The sequence below is a fragment of the Eriocheir sinensis genome, chromosome 58 (genome assembly GCF_024679095.1).
Source record: "Eriocheir sinensis breed Jianghai 21 chromosome 58, ASM2467909v1, whole genome shotgun sequence".
Classification (NCBI taxonomy): Eukaryota; Metazoa; Arthropoda; class Malacostraca; order Decapoda; family Varunidae; genus Eriocheir; species Eriocheir sinensis.
In genome coordinates this window covers 8,326,542-8,345,823 of record NC_066566.1, presented here as the reverse complement: position 1 = coordinate 8,345,823, position 19,282 = coordinate 8,326,542, and the positions used below count along the sequence as shown (strand labels likewise).

The following is a 19,282-nucleotide window of genomic DNA, read 5'->3' as shown; positions in this document are numbered from 1 at the left end:
CGAAACTCAAATGGCGTTCCACAAGGATGCAAAGTGCTAGGATCCGGTCAATTACTGACTTGCTGGGAGCAAACCCAGATTATTCAGGTCTGGGAAACTTTAGCAGATGAGATCAAATTTGTATCGGCAGCAGATGTGTGAGCACTTTGCCTGGCACACTGAGCAGTGTAATACCATGGTAATTGTTGCAGTCCTGTTGGTCTCCTTTCCCTTTCCAGATAGGGACAACCAACCCCCTTTTCCAGTCAAGAGGAATGGCACCAGACTGCCACACGGTAGACAGCACCGCCCGGTCCGCATGCAACCCATGGATCATGGCTTCACCCTAGCTTTCAACATCTCTGCGCTGATGTTACAGATCCCAGCTGCCTTTCCACCCTTCAACTTCCTCGCAGCCTCTCTCACTTTTGCAAGAGAGGGTCGTGTTTCATCTGCAACCTAGCCAGAGGAGGTGTCCATTTTAGGAGCATCTGTTGTATACAACTGCCCAAAGTACTCGGCCCAATGAACCCAGCACCCATCCGTGCCTAATACTCTCTGCCCATCAGCCGTTCAGATAGTACTTATCTGAGATGTAGATTTGCAGCGGAACTTCATCAAAGCTCGAAAGGCAGGTCTAATGCTGTTTGCATTAGACAACCCTCGACATCCTCAGTGAATTCTCTGATGTACCTCTCTTTATCACTCCAGAGAAGAGTTCTTTGTGGCAGAGTCCTGTATTGCTCTGAGTCCCCAGCCAGCCTGGCAGCATGATTCCTCTTTATTCTCCAGTGTCTCCCTCGAGGCAATGCCACTCCTATACCTTGGATGCTGTCCAATGCACTCCTTGGTAACTTTGAGGGTTTCACGTTTAATGGTATCCCACAACTCGCAAGGGTCCTCTGCAGTACCAAGTACTTAAAACCGATTTAAGACTGCCATTGCATACTTCAGAGTGCACATCTGGTCCCTCAATTTCTCCTTCTTGAGAATTTTTGGGACCTAATGAGTATTGTCAATTTTGAAACAAGTTTGTGGTCGGTCGTTAAGAACTCATCACTTTGTAAAACTCTACAGTTCTGGAGGATCCTTCAATGAGTACTACCAAGGATGCGATCGATCTACTTTGCCGCACCACCAACATTGCTATATCAAGTCCAACAGCGAGGCTCGTGTCTCTGGAACCAGGAACCAGCAATTTTAGCCTTCTGGACTTTGGAAAGTTGAGGAGTGAACTGATTACATAATTATCTGGTGCAAGAACCATCCAGACCAACACGTAACTCATGGCTATCTCTCTCTGTGCCAGTAACTGCATTGAGGTCACCTAAGACGATGAGTGTGTCGCATGGGGGGCACTAGTCAACTATAGTCAAGCTTGGTGCAGAACACCTTGTTCTCCTTAAGTCTATCCATCTCGGTAGGGGCGTACACTGCAATAAGAGAGATGAAGCCCAAGGTGTGCTTCAACCTCACCAGCATCGTACATTCATCAACTGGAGTAACCCCAGCAACAGAGGACTGCAGTCGGCTAGAGATGGCTATAGGTACTCCCTTACAACGAGCACCATCGCTCTGGCCTGACCAGTTTTAAATATATATATATATATATATATATATATATATATATATATATATATATATATATATATATATATATATATATATATATATATATATATATATATATATATACAGTAAAACCTCAATTATCCGGGTGCACCGTATCCGACCTCGCCCGTTTCCGGGAGATTTAAAAAATGTGAATTTTTTTCCATAAAATTAAAAAAGTGTCGCGCGCCGCCAAAAGTTGTTCAAATTGCCCGCGCGATGCCTCTAAGGCCTAAGCTTTGCCCGGGAGGCGCACCGCACCACCGTGGCAAAGAGATTCTCTTTGCCTTGTGCACCACAACACAACAAGCGACCCGCACGCCATTGTTTACGTTCACCATGGCCCAGTTAATTGCTTTTGCGTGTGTGCCCTGCCTTCTCCAGGCATTGCTTTGCCTGTGCGTGGTGTTTGGGGCGCTTACCATGGCGCCGACGTGTGTGTGTATATATATATATATATATATATATATATATATATATATATATACATATATATATATATATATATATATATATATATATATATATATATATAGGTCAGCAGGGTGTACAAGCGTTAATTACCCTGTTAGGAATGAATCTTAACAGAACAGCCGCGTCCTTGGGGCCATGGCGGGTGCTGACCAGCCCCGCAACGCCCCGACAATTTTTCTTAGGTTAAGTCACTAATTATCGTTTGCAAGAGACGCCACAACGCCCACGCATTCACTGTGGATGGGGAAAGGCTTGCCTATACTGGCGTTAGCGTAGATAATGTGATATTGCAGAAAACAAGGTAAAACATTCTCGGGGCGGCGGGGCAAAGTGGGCAGTTTGACGTCACCGGTAACATTTGTTTCGTTTTTACGGCTATAATACATCCTTCCTGCACTCGTTTCATATATCCACGTGTGCGCAGGCGTAAAGGGCTGACGTGGGCGTACGGACGTGAGCTTAAGTAGCTCCGTTTGTGAGATAATAAGGATATATATTCTCAGGGCGAGCGGGGCGGGGTGGTGGCACCTCGGCTAACCCGTTGGCTAACATAATTTTCTTTTTTACGGCTATAACATATCGTTCCTGCACTCGTTCCTTATATATACGTATGCGCTGGGGTGGAAGGCTGTCGTGGGCTTACGGGCATGATCTTAAGTAGCTTCGTTTGTTCCGATGATATTTATATGCGGTGGGCGAAAGCTGGGTGTTCGGGTCCGTAGACTTAACCTACACCATATCTGGGGTTTTCCCATATCCGGATGCCCCCGTGGCTCTATTAACCTGGATACCAGAGGGTTTACTGTGTATATATATATATATATATATATATATATATATATATATATATATATATATATATATATATATATTTTTTTTTTTACATACAAGCTTGTAGCGCCAGTAGGCTTTATTTAGGGGCCTCCCAAGCCCGTCATGGTGCAGGTGAGTGTCTTATAGTGGCGCCATGTATTCTTGACTGATGCTGCCCCCCGGAGTTCATTCTTGATTCACTTGGACGGTTCTTCTAGAGTCCGGGTTAATGGGTGATCTTCAGGACAGCATGTGGGTAGTTTTAGGGCACTCGGCGGTGACTGAAAAATCCCGGGTCGTCCAGAACGCGGTGAATGCGGGACCCGCACGCTATCCACCCAACCACCGGCTCCCCTGTGGGAGGTATAACCTTCACTACTGATCTCTCCATTGCCAGGTCTCTTCGATTCAGAGCCCCACTATGTCTACTCTCAGCCTCCTGAGCTCAGCTGACAGATAGTACCGAGAGGGTCTGTTCCGGACACTCAAACGGATCGAGAGCCCGCCGGAGATTAATTCCGAACCTGGCTCGACAAGCTCGTTTCGTCTGCACCAACCTGGCGGTCCCCAAGAGAAGGGTGTGTGTGCGTTCAGGGCAGGGAACTCTCCTGTCCCGACCAGACTTATCAAAAGTACTGGGTGCCATACATTTATATTGGGAGATTCGCTTTCCTTTTTTTTTTTTCTTTTTTTTCTTCTATTTTTTACGTTGCTGCCTATAGCGCCGGTAGGCATCTTCCCGGTGGGGCCTGATGGTCGGCCCAAGGCTTCTTCCAGGTGGGGCCTGATGGTCGGCCCAGCCCGTTCTGGCGCAGGCGAGTGTTTATAGTGGCGCCATCTTGCATTGGCTCATGCTGCCCCCCGGAACTCGTTCTTGATTCGCTTGGACGGCTTCCTCTAGAGTCCGGGTTGATGGGTGGTCTTCAGGACAGCATGTGGGTAGTTTTAAGCCACTCGGCGGTGACGGAAAAATCCGAGGTGGTAGCGTGGGGATACGAACCCGCGTCGTCCATCACGCGGTGAATGTGGGCCCAGTACGCTACCAGTTCAGCCACCGCCTACCGTCACCAACCACGGAGCCCTACAAGCGGAGGCTGGTCGTTGGGACTATAAGCCCAATAGTCCCAGGGGTAGCAGGAGAGTATATGCGGCCACCATCTGACAGCGGTGGCCGCTTGGCTCTAGGTCACACAGCCTAGCCGATTAACCTCTCTGAGTCAGGAGAGGCCGCCCGTCTTGGCCGGAATAAGGGGCTAAGGAGGTGTGTTTCTAGCCGCAGCACACGACTATACGGCATCGCTAAACCTCCAGGACGCTCATCCCCCAGCCTTACGGTGACGCCACACACGGCAAACGTTCAGGGCGCACCAAGTCGTCTCCAGGTGTTGGTACGTCCAATATAGAGAAGGATTAATCAAAAAGTCTCCAAGTCTGTCCATCTCGGTAGGGGCGTACACTACAATAAGAGATATGAAGCCGGGGTGTGCTTCAACCTCACCAGCATCATACATTCACCAACCGGAGGGAAAGAAGGATAGGCCTTCAGCTCGGGGTGGTTGAGTGGGCTGCGTTACCCATCGATATACCCTACCCCTACCAATGTTAAATTTTCATAATATTGAGGAAATGGTATGTGTGTTGCATGAATGTAGTGTGGTATGGAAAGTAGGAGAATTTGCCTCAAAAGAGCATGCTGAACCACTCTCTGGTGTTAGTGTTGTTGCGCCCCGTGCAGACGGGGTCGTGTCCGCTGATTCGGGAGATGCGGACAATACAATTATGACTTTACTTCCTGGGCCCAGATAGTAAATTCCAATACTCACTTTCATGTTAGAGACAGTTTACATTGCTTTTATTGATTTAAGCCACAAAGTTCGCAGTTGTGTGAAACAGCATTTATTAATTTATTGGTTTCATTGGGTTTATTTAAGCCATATGGTTCATGTTTTTTTTCTTTAGGAATTCTAGTTATTACTTGAATTTGTTTTATTTGCTTTACCTAGGTCGTATAGTTAAAATTTAGGAATTTTGTATTTTTTGTAGAGTTATAGCTGTCTGGGTTATTTTTTCGGCGTCGCAGACGCCGATCAACAGATTGTCCATCTTGTTGTTGTTGTTATCTTCAAGTTATTTTTCTGGTTCACCCATGCATTGTAGACATGACATTGTATAATAACATTTGTTAGCCCTGATGAACCCTACAATATGGCATTATAAACAAAGTCAGCTTTTTTTTTTAACGTCTTGGCCTGTGGCGCCGGTAGGCCTTCATAGTAGGGCCTGATGGTCGGCCCCAGCCTGTTGTGGCGCAGGCAAGTGTTTATAGTGGCGCCATCCTTACTTTTCAGCATTTTCCATTTTAGACCCCTAGTTGCATAATATAAATTGTTGGGGAGGTGTTGGAGGGTCATGCGACGCCGATCTAGCACAGTTTTTGTGCTATTAACACCTGTTATGTTATCACGTAGCTACTTTCTTTCGTGTTTATTTATTTATCTATTTATCACATGTTATGTTCGGTGATTCCATTGCCTCTGCTTGATTTATGGAGCACTGTTTTTAGCGGCATGTGATGTGTTGCTTTACCTTGGTAATTTTTGTGGTTCTTTGAAATTGTAATTTTGTACATTTACCTTGAAATTGCACTCCAACTATTTACTCATCGCACAGCCCGTGAGTGTGCTGAGGGCTGCCTCATCCTACCTTGGGCCTGGGCTATGACTGGCTGGAATTACTCGAGGCTTAGTAACTGCCTTGAGCCTGGAAACCGACTTTCCCGTACTCCGGAAGTTCACCCTGCCAATTATTTAAGGTAAATGGCTTATTTATGTTGTTTTATTTATAATATTTTTCTAATGTACTTTTCTTTATACCTGTCTCCCTGTATTCGCGGATTCGCACATTCTCGGCCCCAGAGGAATTTTCGCAGCGCTACACCAGACACCACCCCGGAAATTTAAAGTTCTATGAGAGTTTGTGAAACGTTTCCTGGGGGCGTTTCCTGGGGGCGCGCGTTCACGGTCCACTCGCGGACAATTCTGCCGTTCGTGTGGACTGGCATAATGACACTGACGTGATCTTCTTGATGTGAATAAAATTAACAGCTGCAGACGAAAGATATAATTTACCAGACAGTTTCGGTGGACACTGCCACCACGTGAGGGAAGTGAGGAAATGAGAAATCTCAGTAGAGACCATTTTTTACAAAGACGAGCGAGTAAACATGAGAGGGCGGGGCAGGGACCCGGCTAACCCCTATCCGACAGGTTACGTTGTAGCTAGGAGTCAGGTCACTTCCCCTTCCCCACGCTGCGATGGGCAGACGGGGGGAAGAGACCTCGCAACCAGGGACCTCATTACTGGATCTAGCTTGAAAGTGGGCTTAGTTTAATTAAAATTGCTGTGTCTCAAAACACATTGTTTCAATAACACGACGTTTTTTTTGGTGTTACTTTAGTATGCGGCCTACCGCAGTATTTGTAGTCTACCCCAGTATGCACCAAGTGTGTTGCTACTTTAGCGAGCAGTCTACGGGTTTGACCTGTCTCCCGAGACCTCATCTGATGTTGTATTGTTTACTGAGTGCTTCTCACCTGACACCTGAATGACCCGATCTGTCTCCGGTGACCATAGCTTGACAAGAGTAGCCTATTGATCGACCTGACCACAGTCAGGCCATTACTTCATGTTACCTGAGTGCTCCTGACCAATCTATGTAAAAGGACAATCAACGAACACCCACATCATTATCCTGCTTGCATTGAAGCCGCTAGCATATCAGTTCAACTCATTCTGCTAACAGTTACTGCAATGCTGTTGGAAAACTTTTACACACATGTTATTTTCACGGGGGAAACAGCAGTTTAATTTCTACGAGAATACCATTTTCTGGACACACCACAAGCAGCAGACCCTTGTCATCGATGTGGTAGTGTCATCCAAGAAAAACAAAAGAGGTGGGGAATGCCGGCCTGTACTTCGCTGTCCTCGAAAGTGGTGCCAAATTTTTTATAGTTATGTTTTGTCATTGGTGGCACTTAATAATAGAACCCTTAATCAGCACTACTCAGCTTGTTTTTCATTATCCTGCAGTATAAGGTGCCTGTAGTGTGGTCGACTACACGCTGAATAGTAAATTATCTTCCCCTGCTCGGCACCTTCCTGATTCTCTTAATTGTTGAAGTAATTCGTTGGTGTTCTTGGGACCAGCTCGAACGTGCTGCCGAATACAGTGGCGTCATCCAGGTAGACGAGAGATGTCGTCAACTGCAATCCATTGTTGCCTCTGTCTCCAGGCCAGAGCCTTGCGCTTCTTGGGCGCGATCCACCCCGCTGGTGCTCACCTCAGCTCCCACAGGTATCTGCCGCTCCTTGTCGGCATTAGCTTCCAGGATGATCACCTCGTTGCCAGGCCTAACCAGAACCAAAACGATTCAGATCGACTGATTCATTCAAGTACAAACTCGACCATCACTTTCTATGCCTTACTATTCCCTAAGGTAGAAATGCAGCGTCATGAGGGCCATTTTATGTCGTTTCATTTAGGTATTGGGACAGACTATCAACTCGGCACCATGGGGTCTGTGGTGTGAACAGTATGTAAATATCTATTGTTTCTTGTAACTAATATATCTATATATATATATATATATATATATATATATATATATATATATATATATATATATATATATATATTTTTTTTTTATTTACACCAAGGGAGACAGCTTATGGGCAACGAAACAAAATAGCAACAAAAAAGCACACTAGGCGCTGCTCCAACAAAACGAGACAGAATAGGAGGCTAAAAGAGAGGTCAATTTCGGGTGAAGAGGTGTCTTGATACTCTTCTCTTGAAAGAGGTCAAGTCATAGGCAGGAGGAAATATGGATAAAGGAAGGCTGTTCCAGAGTTCATCAGCAGAAGGGATAAAAGAATGAAGATGCTCGTTAACTCTTGCATAAGGGATTTGGACAGTGTTGGGATGAGCAAGAGTAGAAGTCGACAGCAGCGGGGTCGAGGGAGAGGGGGAGGCATGCAGTTAGCATGTTCAGAAGAGCAGTCAGCATGGAAATATCGGTAGAAGATAGAAAGAGATGCAACATTGCGGCGGAATTTAAGAGGTAGGAGACTCGGTAAGAGGAGGGAAGTTTCCACTCTGTCCAAGAGAGCTGTGTGAGTGAAATCCCCCCAAACGTGCGATGCATACTACATACGAGGGCGCATAAGGCCCTTGTATATGGGCAGCATCTTGGAGGGGGAAAAGAACTGGCGTAGACGATACAGAACGCCCAACCTCGAGGAAGATGATTTAGTAACAGAAGAAATATAAAGTTTCAGTTAAGATTTTGGGTTAAGGATAGACCCCGGATGTTTAGTGTAGAAGAAGGTAACAGCTGAGTGTTGCCGAAAAATAGGGGATAGGTGTTTGGAAGATTGTGTTAATAGGTGGAAAAATTGAGTTGAAGGACACTCCCCAATCAGAAATGATAGCAAAGTCTGAGGTTAAGCGTTCTGCAGCCTCCAATCTGGAGTCTTGTAATTCCTGTTGGGAGGGTCTTCTGTTGAAAGAAGTTGAATAATGCTAAGTAGAGTCATCAGCGTACAAGTAGATATGATAGTTTGTTATGGAAAGATCATTAATGCATAATAGGAAGTGAGTGGGTGATAGGACAGAGCACTGCGGGACACCACTAGTAATAGGCTTAGGGGAAGTACAGTGACCGTCTACCACAGCAGTGATAGAACGGCCGGTAAGGAAATTGGAGATAAAAGTACAGAGAGAGGGATAGAAACCGTAAGAGGGAAGTTTTGAATGCAAAGACCTGTGCCTGACTCTGTGAAAAGCTTTTGATATGTCAATTGCAATATAAAAAGTTTCACCGAAACGGCTAAGAGATAATGACCAAGAGTCAGTTAAGAGGATGACCAGGAGTCGGTTAAGAATATATATATATATATATATATATATATATATATATATATATATATATATATATATATATATATATATATATATATATATATATATATATATATATATATATATATATATATATATATATATATATATATATATATATATATATATATATATATATATATATATATATATATATATATATATATATATCGCCGACAATAACGTCACAGGGCATGAAGCGCCATTTTTTTTTTACCGGAAAACTTGATACACCAAGAAAATCGATACAAATTCCCCCCCGATTCATTAGTTCAGTTCTCATTGTGCTCACCTTGTGGGCGGCGAAGAGAAATAAATACAGCTGCCTCAACGCGAGCTGTCAAAGTTTTAATTGTTTTTGTCTTGTTGCCGCAGCCCCGGCAAGGCATCCAACGTTCTCGACAGTCACACAACGTAAAAGAGAAAAAAAAAGATTCAAGCTTTTTTCTGATTTTTCTTGTAAGACTAACTTCCCTCTTACGAAATTATCAAAATAGATTTTCTTTTCTTGCGCCAGTATAGTCTCTCTTGAGGGGACTCTTGGACGACCCCAGCCCGTCAATGGCGCCGGCGAATTTTATTTATAGTGGCTGCCGTGATGTATGAGACTTGCTTGGCCCATGCTTGCCCCCGGTGCTCCACTTGAAGTCGCTTTAGTTAGGGTTGATTGAAGATCTGGGCAGCATGGGGGTAATCTTCCGCCACTCGATGATGGTTGAAAATTGTCAGCGTGGGTTGCTGATTATTGAATTGGAAAAAAAATGAGTCATCTAAAATCTGCTGCCTTTGTCGCGATCTCGTGCCCAAGTAGACGACCTCACTCTGCCTCCGTATTTGCCTGCTGCGTTTGATAATACACCACGGTTACAAAAGATATATAAGCGCACGGAAGATGAACACAACAGGTAGGAGACCATGTTTTATTTTGTTGCACCCTTCGTGTTCACTGAAAAGACAATAACTGGAATTTACACAATGAAGAGCTATTCTTTGAGGCAAAAACAAAACAAAAAAAGTTAATTGCAGTGCTGAAGGGAAGGTGAAGAATTGAAAAAAAATGACGTTGGGGAGCAAGGCAATGAGGTGGACTCAATTTATTACCAACGACGAACAAAGTAATGAACACGGAGGGATATCAGGAAGAGACCCATGTGAGATCGCGGGGAGAGAGAGAGAGAGAGAGAGATTTACATAGATTTACATAGAAAATCAGACCACACAGACCCCATGGTCCAGACTTGGTGGTCTGTCCTTAAACCTAAGTGATTTTACATTAATCAGAAGACTCCAAAACGTTGCATTTCTGCTCTAGTTGATATTAAGTTGAAGGAAGTGACGGTCGAGCTTATTTTTGAAGGAGTCAATCGTGTTACACTGGACCACTGACGGTGGGAGCTTATTCCATTCTCGCACTACAACGTTGGTGAAGAAAAATTTGGTGCAATCTGAATTTACTTGTCTACATCTGAGTTTTACGCCATTGTTCCTCGTGCGCAGACTGTCATCGATCATAAACAATGTTGATCTGTCTACATTCGTGAAACCATTAAGTATTTTAAAACATTCGATCAATTTTCCTCGGAGGCGACGTTTCTCAAGAGAACATGTTAAGGATAGAAAGCCTTTCTTCGTAGGATTTGTTGCGCAAGGAAGGGATCATTTTCGTTGCCCGACGCTGAACACCTTCTAATTTAGCAATATCCTTTGCATGGTGGGGGGACCAAAACTGTACCGCATATTCCAAGTGGGGTCTGACTAAACTGTTGTAGAGCTGGAGTATTACATCTTTATTCTTGAATACAAAGTTTCTTTTAATGAAGCCCAACATTCTGTTCGCTTTATTTGCTGCATCGATGCATTGCTGTGAGAATTTGAGGTTTGACGCGATTTTGACCCCCAAGTCTTTGACGCATTGAACGCTTTTGAGTTTAACGCCGCGCATTTCGTATTCGAACTTCTTATTCCTCGTTCCAACTTGAAGGACCTGGCACTTGTCTACGTTAAAGGGCATCTCCCATCTATCCGACCAAGCTGAAATTTTGTGCAAATCCTCTTGGAGGCTTTGCCTGTCTTCGTCAGTGAGAACCGAGTTACCAATCTTTGTGTCGTCTGCAAATTTACTAATGCGGTTATTGAGTCCAACATCCACGTCGTTGATGTAAATAATGAAGAGCACTGGGCCAAGGACCGAGCCCTGAGGGACGCCACTAGTGACAGGCGCCCACTCTGAGTTAAATCCGTCAATCACTACTCTTTGTTGTCTGTTGCTCAACCAATTCGCGAGAAAGGTTTACTTGACCGTCAATACCTATTTGCTTTAATTTGTAAAGTAATTTATGATGCGGGACTTTATCAAACGCTTTCTGGAAATCAAGATAGACTACGTCCAGTGATTTGGTTACGTCATAAACAGTGAAGAGGTCGTTATAAAAGGTTAATAGGTTTGATAGGCAGGATCTTTTGTTTCGGAAGCCATGTTGCGAGTCCCCAATCAATGAGTGGCTTTCAAGGTAACTCACAATTTTGTCTCTAATTATGCCCTCAAGTAGCTTACCTACAACCGAAGTTAGACTAATGGGCCTGTAATTACCTGGTACTTTTTTGTCTCCTTTCTTGAAAATCGGTGTCACGTTAGCCTTTTTCCAATCTGAAGGGACGATGCCTTGTCGCAAGGACATATTGAATACGGTTGTGAGGGAGGAGAGTATTTCGCTCTTCGTTTCTTTCAGCAGAGTTGGATATACTTTGTCAGGTCAAGTACTTTTATTTGTTTTAAGTGAATGGAGAGCTTTAAGGACTTCATCGGTTGTTATTTCAAAATTAGGCAATGCATGCTCGAGATTTACAATAGTACTGGTGTTGGTGGTAGCGAGAGGAAGACTGTTAGTATTAAACACCGAGGAAAAGTAATTGTTTAAGAGGTTTGCAATGTGTTGGCTGTCAGTCACTAGTGCACCGTCGCTGTTTGTTAAAGGTCCAATACCACTTTTGATCGCCTTTCTGTTGTTTATGTAACTGAAGAAAGATTTCGGGTTATTTTACAGTTGGCTGCAATATTTTCTTCATGTCTACGCTTTGCCTGACCTACTAGTCTTTTTACTAGTCTCCTGTCATCATTATAGAGTCTAATGTTCTAGGGCGTGCTTTGTTCTTTCTTTAACCTGTAAAACAATTTTCTCTCATTGACTGATTGTTTCATTTCGCTATTAAACCACGGTGGGCTTTTATTAGTGTTAATTCGCTTCTCGCACAAGGGGACGAATGTGTTCTGCTGAGTGAGTAAGTGATTTTTAAGGCTTAGCCAGGCTTCCTCTACGTTGCCGTCATCTGATAGTTGTATTTCTGTTAGTTTTAGTCGGATTTCTACGAAGTTATCTCTTTTGAAATTGTGCACCTTTACTTTATTTTCATTCACTGATGATTGAGCTGTAATGTCGACGAGCACTAATTTATGATCGCAGAACCGAGGTGTTCTCCTACCGTGACACTACTGACTATGTTATCTTTTGTCGTTATAACAAGGTCGAGTATATTATTTTGTCGAGTTGGCTCAGAAACCATTTGGCTTAGATAATTTTCTTCTAGAAATTCGATCATTCTATGTGACTCGCCTTCTGTGCCTGACAGTGTCGCCCAGTCGATATGGGGGAGGTTAAAGTCTCCTAATATCAGTGAGTCGTTGTTATTAAGTGACTGCCTTAAGACGCTGTACATTTCAAGGTCGTCATCAGTGATTGCCCAGGAGGTCTGTAGGTGACAGATATATTTAAATTGACTTTTGCAATGTTTACTCGCACGCACAAATGTTCAACGTTACTGTTTCCCGGTGTTTTGTCGGTGGGTTGCAAATAGCTTTTGACATAAAGGGCGACGCCACCGCCTCTACGGTTTACACGATCTTTGTTGAAGAGTCTGTAGCCATCTATGTTGTATTCGGAACTTAAATCAATATTTGTGGTGTCGATAAATGTTTCGGTTATAGCAATTATGTCAAAATTTTCTGTTAAAGCAAGACATCTCAGTTCATCAAATTTGTTTCTTAGGCTACGCGCATTGAAACTAAGGATTTTAAGTTATCTAGAGGCTTGGTAATACAGGTGGTGGTACTTGCGGGATCACGGTTACGGGTTTGTTGCGATGCACGGCGTCTATTTACACGGGCGGGGTGGAGGGACGTGGCCGTGACTCGTTTTTTGCTCTGATGACACGCACTGCTTCGTTGAGGAGCCTTCCGAGTCTGGCTGCCCCGATGGGAGAAAGGTGCAATCCGTCCCTGTGGAAAAGTTCATTTTGTCCATAGAAATTGTCCCATGCGTTTAGGAACTCCACGTCAAGCTCCCTGCAAAGAGTCTGTAAGCGGTTGTTTAGGCTGAAGGCCTTACTGAAAAAGTCGCTCTCCGCCCAAGTCCGTGGTAGAACTCCTGAAATCAAAATGTTAGGGGATTTAGTCTTATACTGCTGGATGAGCCTACGGTACTTCTCCAGGAGTTCCTCTAAGAGAGAGAGAGACACACACACACACACACACACACACACACTCACACACACACACACACACACACACACACACACACACACACACACACACACACACGTTAAAATACCAACAAACAAGCAAAGAAACAAACAAAAGGTATATTAATTTTTTGTAGAATATACTTAAGATATTAATACTGAATAATTCCAGATAGTTGATTTATACTCTGGCCATGCAGTCAGAGCGACTACTTAGCAGACGAAAACGCATTGGTGAATTTGTGGAAGTAATGGTTCTAATTATACTTAGTGTGTGTGTGTGTGTGTGTGTGTGTGTGTGTGTGTGTGTGTGTGTAATTCACCCACGGCCTGATCACGAATTGGACTCGTCATCGCCAGTAAGCTGTACCCTCCTGATTAGAGTAAGGCTCCTTATAGTCGATATCTGGGTACTGCTGGGACCTTCACATGCCACACACCCCATCCCCCATGCTAAAGTGGGTACAGTAACCGGTACTTTGTCAGTGGAAATATCTCAGCATGAGCGGGGCTGGAAGCTCCGCCTGCCGGGCCGTGAAGCCTGGCAGACTTGAGTGGCAGCGCAGAACTACCGGTATGTTCTCGTGGCCTACAGAAAATGAATTACAGGCGAGGGGTCCCATCTGGTCTAGATATGTCAAATTTAGGTTTAAATCTAAATCAGGGTTTGAACGATACTATCTTCCTGTCCAGGTCATTCCAAAGCTCAGTTCATCCATACGGAAATCTGTATTTTATTTATTCTTCACGTACATTTTCTTAATATATTTTCGTGCCCACGTTGCTCTCCCGTTCCAAACAAACATATCTTATCTGTCAATTTTGCATGCTCCAATCATTGCCTTTTCACTAAATCAGCTTCCTCGAGGTTGGGCGTTCTGCATCTTCTCCGCCAGTTCTTTCCCCCGTGCAATTGCTATCAATATACAAGGGCCTTGTCCGCCCTCGTATGGAGTATGCATCTCACGTGTAGGGAGGCTCCACATACACAGCTCTTTTGGACAGGGTAGAGTCTAAGGCTCTTCGTCTCATCAAATCCTCTCCTCTTACTGACAGTCTCCTACCTCTTAAATTCCGCCGCCATGTTCCCTCTCTTTTTTTTCTATCTTCTATCGATATTTTTACGCTGACTGCTCTTCTGAACTTGCTAACTGCATGCCTCCCCCCGCCCTCCTCCTACGGCCACGTTGCACTCGAGTTTCCACTCAAGCTCATCCCTATACTGTCTAAATAACTTATGCAAGAGTTAATCAGCACCATAACGCTTGCATCCCTCACGCTAGTAAACTCGGGAACAATCTTCATCTGTATTTCCTCCTACCTACGACTTGACCTCTTTCAAGAGGAGAGTATCAGGAATCCTCTCCTCCCGAAATTGATCTCTTTTTTGGCCACTCCTCTTAACTCTTATAGGAGAAGTGATTTGCGGGCTTTTTTTCATTATTGTTTTTTTTTCCTTGAGCTGTTTCCTTTAATGTAAAAAAAATGATGCAGTCATTTTCTCTCTCTCTCTCTCTCTCTCTCTCTCTCTCTCTCTCTCTCTCTCTCTCTCTCTCTCTCTCTCTCTCTCTCTCTCTCTCTCTCTCTCTCTCTCTCTCTCTCTCTCTCTCTCTCTCTCTCTCTCTCTCTCTCTCTCTCTCTCTCTCGGGTGTGTGTGTGTGTGTGTGTGTGTGTGTGTGTGTGTGTGTGTGTGTTATTCTCACACTTTTGCTACATTGCGACACACACAATCGTCGGAGGGAAGGAGAAGGGCACGCAATTTTTAACCTGACAGTTCCTCGATACTCATATCCAGGAGAGAGAGAGAGAGAGAGAGAGAGAGAGAGAGAGAGAGAGAGAGAGAGAGAGAGAGAGAGAGAGAGAGAGAGAGAGAGAAGAGAGAGCTACACTAATCAGATGGCTCCAAAACGTTGCTTTTCTACTTTAGTTAATATTAAGTTCAAGGAAGTGACGGTCGAGCTTGTTTTTAAAGGAGTCAGTCGTGTTACACTGGACCACTGACGGTGGGAGCTTATTCCATTCTCCGCTTACAACGTTGGTGAAAAAAAATTTGGTGCAGTCTGAATTTACTTGTCTACATTTGAGTTTTATGCCATTGTTCCTCGTTCGCAAAGTGTCATCGATCATAAACAATTTTGTTCTGTCTACATTCGTGAAACCGTGTATTTTAAACCATTCGATCAGTTTTCCTCGGAGACGACGTTTCTCAAGAGAGAACATGTTAAGGGTGGAAAGCCATTCTTCGTAGGATTTGTTGTGCAAGGAAGGGATCATTTTTGTTGCCCGACGTTGAACACCTTCTAATTTAGCAATGTCCTTTGCATGGTGAAGAGACCAAAACTGTACCGCATATTCCAAGTGGGGTCTGACTAAACTATTGTAGAGCGGAAGTATTACATCTTTATTCTTGAATAAAAAGTTTCTTTTAATGAAGCCCAACATTCTGTTCGCTTTATTTGCTGCATCGATGCATTGATGTGAGACTTTGAGGTTTGACGCGATTTTGACCCCCAGGTCCTCAACGAATTGAACGCTTGTGAGTTTAACGCCGCGCATTTCGTATTCGAACTTTTTATTTCTTGTTCAAGCTTGAAGGACCTGGCACTTGTCTATGTTAAAGGGCATCTCCCATCTATCCGACCAAGCTGAAATTTTGTGCAAATCCTCTTGGAGGGTTTGCCCGTCTTTGTCAGTGAGAATCGAGTTACCAATCTTTGTGTCGTCTGCAAATTTACTAATGCGATTATTGAGTCCAACATCCACGTCGTTGATGTAAATAATGAAGAGCACTGGGCCAAGAACCGAGCCCTGAGGGACGCCACTAGTGACCGGCGCCCACTCTGAGTTAAATCCATCAATCACCACTCTTTGTTGTCTGTTGCTCAACCAATTCGCAATCCATTGGTTTACCTGACCGTCAATACCTATTTGCTTTAATTTATAAAGTAATTTATGATGTGGGACTTTATCAAACGCTTTCTGGAAATCAAGATAGACTGCGTCCACTGATTTGGTTACGTCATAAACTGAGAAGAGGTTGTTATAAAAGGTCAATAGGTGTGATAGGCAGGATCTTTTGTTACGGAAGCCATGTTGTGAATCCCCAATTAATGAGCGGCTTTCGAGGTAACTCACCATTTTGTCTCTAATTATGCTCTCAAGTAGCTTACCTACAATTGAAGTTAGACTAATGGGTCGGTAGTTACCTGGTATTTTTTTGTCTCCTTTCTTAAAAATGGGTGTCACGTTAGCCTTTTTCCAATCCGAAGGGACGATGCCTTGTCGCAAGGACATATTGAATACGGTTGTGAGGGAGGAGAGTATTTCGCTGTTTGTTCCTTTAAGCAGTATAGGATATACTTTATCGGGTCCGTGACTTTTATTTGTTTTAAGTGATTGGAGAACTTTAAGGACTTCATCGGTTGTTATTTCAAAATTAGGCAATCACTTAAAACAAATAAAAGTCCCAGACCCGATAAAATCCTATACAGAAAACAAACAAAATCCAAAAAATTCTCACATCAATGATCGATGCAGCAAATAAAGTGAACAGATGTTGGGCTCATTACAGAAACTTTTTGGTCAAGAATAAATATGAAATGCTTCTGTTCTACAATGATCGGTCAGACCCATTCTGGACTGACAGTTTTGATCTGACCATGTAAACGACATTGCCAAATTAGAAGGTGTTCAGATCGTGGGCTCAAGATGATCTCTCTCTCGCTCTCTCTCTCTCTCTCTCTCTCTCTCTCTCTCTCTCTCTCTCTCTCTCTCGCTCTCCCCCCCCCCCTTGTATGAGCTATCATGCAGTCTTCGGAGAGCTGTTTTCCTATCATTAGTGTGTCTGCTTCTTTTTCTCATGAGTGAAACGATTGATTTTATCATTGTCTTCCCACAATTGTTTTATCGGAGATGAGTTTGCATTCAGCAGGGAAAATATCATATGCAGTATTCCTGGTGCACTATTCCATCTGTGTTATTATTTCCGCCATGAGGTAAAATAAAAGGAACGGAGAATCCCTTGCAAGTTTTAGTATTGGGTTCAGTGTGCTGGTATTGGGAGCACAAATTGAAGTGTCCCCGCGGCATCAAGGGCTACTATGAGGCGAGGGAGCGCCTCGCCGGGCCGCGTCGGGGACTCGGGCTATTGAATCTCTACAAATGATGCCATAAGAGACTAATGACGGAAGCTGAATAAAGGGACGGAATGGAGAGAGAGAGAGAGAGAGAGAGAGAGAGAGAGAGAGAGAGAGAGAGAGAGAGAGAGAGAGAGAGAGAGAGAGAGAGAGAGAGAGCAAGCAAGCAAGCAAGAAAGAAAGAAAGAAAGAAAGGAGAGAGAGAGCATCATTGTGCGCGTCCTTACCTGTGTATGTGTGGCTCTGGTGCTCCCTCGACAATATCCAGCCCCATACTAAAGCCTCGGAATCGTGGCGTGTCTCATCCGTTACTGCCCCCTCGCGAAATTCACACTAAATAGTAGGAAAATGAGGAAAGAATTTATTGGCATCTATTCCTCTGGATGTGTCAAGAAAGTGTATTTACGACAGTTTCCCGAATAATAGGGTCAAAAAAGTCGTGAAAACAAAAACAAACTGCTTATGTCCCTGCCACGACTTTAATCTCCTACCCTGTACAAACAAAAGCCCCCTCCCCTCGGTGGTGTGTGTGTGTGTGTGTGTGTGTGTGTGTGTGTGTGTGTGTGTGCTATTTCCCCAGGGTCTGATCAAGTGCTGAACTCGTGATCACCAGCCAGTATCTTTCTAGAGATCGTTTTTTGGGGGGGCTCGGAGGACAGGTCTATGAGCCCTCTTGGGAACTCACATTCCAATCCCCCCCATCCCCGTAGCACACGGAGAGACACTAACCACTTCTGCCAGCGAAAACCGTGTAGTTGTCACGACAAGTTAAGAGATGCAATCATCACGAGGCAGGTAGTCCAGGATGAGATTGGAAGGTCAAAGTAAAACAAATCGCCAGGTCCTGACGAAATATATCCACGGGTTCTGAAGGAATGCAAGGAGGTCATCAGTGACCCACTAATTGATATTCTTAAGATGTCAGTAAATTCTGGTTATGTGCCCAGCCTATAGAAAAAGCGAATGTGACGCCGATTTAAAAAATAAATAAAAGGGGAACAGGTCAGCTTCTTCAAATTATCTTTCAGTTTGTTTAACATTAGTTGTAGGCAAGAAGTTGTAATCGATAATAGCCAGGAGCATTGGGAATCATCTGGAGAAGCATTGTTTAACTTTATAGCTGCGACATGCGGGTATATTCGACGGCGGTAAAACACATCTTCCCTTCGCTGCGTAGTGCGGAGATAATTGTTTTATCTTTAAACACACACCACCGAGTGTTCACTGCCATAAATGGAACGTCAGGCTAACTTCAACAAGCCGGCCTTCACCCATGAGATAGGACAGGAACCTTATTCTAAAAAAAAAATCAATAAGAGGCATAGTAAAGCCAAAGGGGTAAGAGTTCAGCTTTATAAACTAATGCGACAGCTGTAGAACCTTAGGAATTAAGGAGGGGCTGGGAAGATAAAGAAGTAAAATTGTTAGAGATACTTTTGGTTAGATGCCAGAAGTCTCTGTAAGAACTAGAGTTGGAAAGCTGTTTACAATTTCTATTAAGGAAAGTTTTTTGGTAAGTCAGAATGTATTTGGCACCTTTCTAAAAATAAATGTCAAGATGATGATTATAGAAGTTCGAAGGCTCAAATAACCTCTGTGAGCTGTCTCTCTGTCGTGCTGCGTGGCGTGGCGTGGCGTGGGCGGCATGGCGTAGCGTTGTGTAGCGTGGCGTGGCGTGGGCGGCATGGCGTAGCGTTGTGTTGCGTGGCGTGGCGTGGGCGGCATGGCGTAGCGTTGTGTAGCGTGGCGTGGCGTGGGCGGCATGGCGTAGCGTTGTGTAGCGTGGCGTGGC

The 19,282-nt window shown here is 44.1% G+C and overlaps 1 protein-coding gene across 1 annotated transcript in view; it reads left to right on the top strand.

Moving 5' to 3' along the window:
- LOC126985116 (ribitol-5-phosphate xylosyltransferase 1-like) overlaps positions 1–19,282 on the top strand; it is a 93,190-nt gene that overhangs the window by 57,216 nt on the left and 16,692 nt on the right. The window contains exon 13 of the transcript XR_007738319.1: positions 5,548–5,689. The gene's annotated coding sequence lies outside the window, so the exon portion shown is untranslated. The remainder of the gene's footprint in view (positions 1–5,547; positions 5,690–19,282) is intronic.